Genomic DNA, 5317 nt, shown 5'->3' with positions numbered 1-5317 from the left:
GGGGGTGGTTTGTGTTCCCACCAGTTTTTATCATGGGACAAGTCCAGGTTTTTGCATATTACCCAGTGAATATATTGTGCAACTCTATCATGCCTGTTGAGATACTCTGTAGGCGCAAGCAGACTGCACATGGAGACAACATGATCGATGGTCTCATTTTGTTGTTGGCATATACGACATAATGGGGAGCTGCCGTTCTTTAATATATTATTATTATTATTATTATTATTATTATTATTATTATTATTATTATTATTCAATAGTCTTATTTTTATCACGTGCTTCACTGCACTACCGAGCACAGCTCTGTATGCCTTGGGTATGTGCTGTGGTTTGTTGTGCTGCTCTTATTTTTATTGTATTGAAAGTGTTTTGCATAGGATGTGTGCAGTGCCCAGTATTGCTATTTTCTTTATATTATATATATTTGTTAGTCCTGGTGTTTTTGTTACGTATCTGTCTGGATATTTTTTTACCATACCTAATGCACCTATAATGATAGGAATTGTTTCTGTTTTTAGGCTCCATATTCAAGTTACCTCTATTTCCAGATCTTTGTATTTTGAAAGTTTTTCCATTTCTTTTAAAGAGACTTTGTCATCTGTTGATATTGATACATCGATTAAAAAGCATTTTTTTTCTTGGTGATCTCTGACAACTATATCTGGCCTATTGGCCTTAATTTCTCTATCTGTGTGTATTGGCACATCCCAGAGTATGGTTGCTTTCTCATTTTCTGTTGTTATTTGTTGGCCTAGTTTCGAGTGTATATGGTGATATATATATACACGACAGGCTTCTTTCAGTTTCTGTTATCACATCTACTCACAAGGCTTTGGTCAACTTGAGGCCTAAGGAGACATTTGTCCAAGGTACCACACAGTAGGACTGAACCCAGAACTATGTGAGTGGGAAGCAAACTTTTTAGCACACAGCCATGCTGCATCAGGAGGAACAGTAGATCAGAGTGGTATTAATAACAATGGTATTGGTTATAGGCACATATAATACAAACTAATTGTGTGGTCGCACAATTTCACAGTAAACCACTGAATTGGTAGGGATATTAGAACCTCAAATAACATACCTTGTGGTATTTATACTGACTCTCTGCTCTCTGAGTTCAACTTTGTCTTTTGACATTCCAGTGTCAGTAAAGTACCAAAGGCAGTGGAATAACAGAAGCATTAGAGCATTAAACAAAATGCCTTGTGATATTTCTTCTAAATCTCTACATTCTGGGTTCAAATCATGTCAATGTCAACTTTGCATTTCATCTTTTGGGGGTTGATAAAATAAAGTATCAGTCAAGTACTGGGGTCAATGACATTAACTAGTCCCTTCTCTTCAAAACTGCTGGCCACTACTCAGTGACTGGGCTCAAGTCTTCTCTCTCTCTCTCTCTCTCTCTCTCTCTCTCTCTCTCTCTCTCTATCTATCTATCTATCTATCTATCTGTCTATCTATCCACCTACCTACCTACCTACCTATCTATCTTTTGTAATTGTCAACAGTTTGCTGTGAGAAGGGTCTTGCGCTATCACCAACAGCATTTCAGTCATCACCAGAAAGAGAGAAGGGTTGCATAAAGAGCTAGGAACCCCTTCTCATAGATAAACTGATATGCCACCTGTATCAGTGAAATGCAACTCAATGTGTTGTACAGCAGGGAATAGAAATACAAAAGATATTTCATAACACCATAGTTTGTCCTATATTTTTAACCTGAATTATTTCAAAATAGTTCTCAATTTCAGATAATTTTCTATTTCATTTAGAATTACTCAAATATTTCTAAATACCATACATGGAATCCATTTCAATTATGAAGTGCAGTAATTCTTTGATATACTGTTATTTCATTTTAAAATCTTTGCATTATAGATTAAACTTATATAGATCAGTTTTTGGTTTTTTTTTACAAGTATTTAACATTCTTGGGGCTTCTTTTTTTTTCCATCTTGTAAATCATTACCGTAATTAGAAAAGGGAAGAAAATTACTTTTGAATTAACCATTGATTATGTTTCCAACATTAGTGTCTCATGAAAATGTGCCAATCAGCCTTATTAGAATAAACCATCTGATCAAGGCAAAATTGTATAATATTGAAATTAAAACATAACTGAATTATTATTCCATTGACGTGACTGCATACATAATTGCATGAGTTTTCACATCGTTCAAGGTATTTATTATCAAATGCTAAGATTAAAGTATCCTTATTGTAACACAAATACATGTCATTGTTGTTGTTTTTGTTACGTCTGGAGGTGGGAATTGTAACCATAGTCACCATAGGCCTCTCACAAATATTTTTATAACATTTTTACTTCATTTCATTTTCTTATACAACTCTATTTGGAATTTTGACTGAAATTCATTAATTATCTATGTCCTGTCGTAATGAGATTTTAAAGATACTGAAACACGCATATTTAATGATCTGTAGGGACACAGTATTTCGTTATGCAATCATGATACACTACAAAGTATAGATAAACGATTTCACAAGCCAATACTGTGTTCTTCTGTGTTAGCAATGCTTGTACATCACTTGTCAAGGTTATCTTTATTTAGGTACGTTTCTTCCTGCTCTTTACATTCTGCAATCAAACCTTACTGAGGTCAACTTTACCCTTCATCCCTTTGAGGTTGATAAGGTAAAATACCAGTCAATTACTGGGGTCATGTAATCAGTTTGTCCCCTCCCCTCAAAATTATTGTACTTGAGCCCTACAATGGACAGGTGTCCCATTCAGGAGAATATTGTGATCTCAGTCACTTCTGCACCACAGAACCCAGGTAACTGACCCAGCAGAAGGAAAAAAAATTTAATTTTACTAAACAGAAAGAAAAAGACGAGGTGTCGTGAATCTACAAAATATTACGAAGGTGTGCTGGAAAGTTCCTGGCTTTGGGTAAAAAGGAAATACAGGAGGATCAGTTAATTATGATTTCATTCAACATATTCCCCTCTGTGATCCACACAATTATTGCAGTGATCCTTCAGTTTTTCTAAGCCCTGTTAAAAATCTCAAAAGGTTGAGCCTCCAACCAGGATTGCATGGAGAACAACTCTACTGTAAAACAGATGTTGGCTCAATCCTAACAGATCAAAGCTTGACTAAGTTAAAGGAACTTCCCCAGGGGAAAATAGTTGGATATATGAATAATAATCTGGTGAAAGTGAAATTTGAAACAAAAAAGTCTCATTGAAAAAGCTTACTGTATGTAAAAAAAAAACTGGCACTCCAAATGTTACAATGGCAAGAGTTCCAGTTCATACAATCAACGGAGCAGCTTGCTCATGAAATTAACATGCAAGTGGCTGAGTACTCCACAGACACACGTACTGGGAACTGCAGCGGGATGCAGAATGTGACAAAGCTAACCCTTCTCATTTTTGCCAGCTGAGTGGACTGGAGCAACATGAAATAAAGTGTCTTGCTCAAGGACACAACACATCGCCAGGAATTGAACTCATGACCTTACAATTGTGAGCTGAATGCCCTAACCACTAAGCCATGTGCTTTCACTGTATGAAAAGGCAATAGAAAACAACAACAGCTACAACAAAAATTTAAAACTCATTAAAACTAAGGCAGTATGCAGTAATTTTTTTATTGTCTCTGTAAGTATGCCGGTTGTACAAGAACAGTGGAAATAATTACTGCTATTAAAACCCACACATGAAGTGCTCCGAAGATAACATCAACGGTATTTAGAATAAAATAAGTTGCTTATTTTTCAGCTTGACAGAATGTTAGGCTGGAAAAGCGAATAGAGGAAGACTCTCAAAAGAAAGAAAACATATACAACAAATAAAAAAAAGAAAACAAACAATGAAATCTTAAATACCGTTCATACTTTATTTGCATGTGTTTCTTTATTTTTTCTTTATTTTTTTTTTAAACATTTTTATGAATATCCCCCAACGAGATTAGAAATAATGATCCTTGCAATATGAGAAGTATCACATATTTAGTAAATATATTAAACATAATCTTTAGAAGAACTAAAGAAATGAGATATCCTACTGATCTGCAACTTCAAGGCTTTGTTGCATCCTTTGTTCTGCTGACCAGCAAGCTAGTCTTCAAACTAAAATCAATAAAGTAATTAATATTCTCAACACCTTTACAGTTGAAGTCAAATATTCTGTGAAGTTTTCTCTTACCCAATTATCTGACTCAACTAGTTATAACAATTTTTTTTTTCCTCTTCTCCTATGATAACTTAGAAAGTTGGAGCTGAAGCCATCAGCAAATCTGATTTTCTTCTAGCTTTTGCTTCGATGGATTAATGATTACAGTTTTTCTCATTTTTCTTTTCGTTGTGTATATATTTTTCTCTTGCGGATGTTGAGTACTCATTCTAAGATTTGTAAATATAATGCTACTTTTATGACATTAATATACATATCACTTCTATTTTTTTAATTATTATAAATCTTCCACTGCAGAGGGAGCCAGTTTCCAACAAAGATACAAGGCTCCATCTTTGGGATGTAGTTAACACAAACAAATTCACATTTGGAACTTGAGAAAAGTCTTGCATATTTTTACTGTTCCACTCACAGATTGCACTTGTAATGTACGAATCAGCTGGTCGATTTCTGTACCTGAAAATCCCAGATTATCCAGATTATCCTTTAAGCATTTGATAACAAAACCTAGTGCCAATTATTATTGGTATGAATATGAATTCATAGTCAGGATATAGAAGCTGGAGGTTTTGAGGCAGTTGTCCATAGATGTCCTCTTTTTCTTTGATTTTCAAAGAGATATTTATATGTGTGTATGTATGTATGTATGTATGTATGTATTTATGTATGTATCAAAACAGTTTGATTCAAATGAGTTGGTACTCCTGAGTTTCAAGCATGATGCTAGTCGTCAAATTCAAAATGACTGATGACTAACATCATGCTTCAAACTCAAGAGTAACAATGAATTTGAATGAAACTGTTTTGATCTATACATGTAACTCCCAATAAATTGGTTGAGTGCCCGTCTGTCATTTGTCCACTCACCTGCATATATATAACATCGAGCCAAGTGAGTACTTAGATGGATGACCACTTAGGAAACTTACTGTAAGCATCTCCCACTTTATAGGCACAGTGTTGCTGTGTGGTAAGAAGCTTGCTTCCCAATCACATGATTCCGGGTTCAGTCCCACTGCATGGAACCTTGGGCAAGTATTTTGTACTATAGCCTCGGGCCAACCATGGCCTTGTGAGTGGATTTGGTTCACAGAAACTGAAAGAAGCCCATTGTATATATATATATATATATATATATACATATATATAT

The sequence above is a fragment of the Octopus bimaculoides genome, chromosome 2, assembly GCF_001194135.2.
Source record: "Octopus bimaculoides isolate UCB-OBI-ISO-001 chromosome 2, ASM119413v2, whole genome shotgun sequence".
Lineage (NCBI taxonomy): Eukaryota > Metazoa > Mollusca > Cephalopoda > Octopoda > Octopodidae > Octopus > Octopus bimaculoides.
This window is presented reverse-complemented; position numbering follows the sequence as displayed.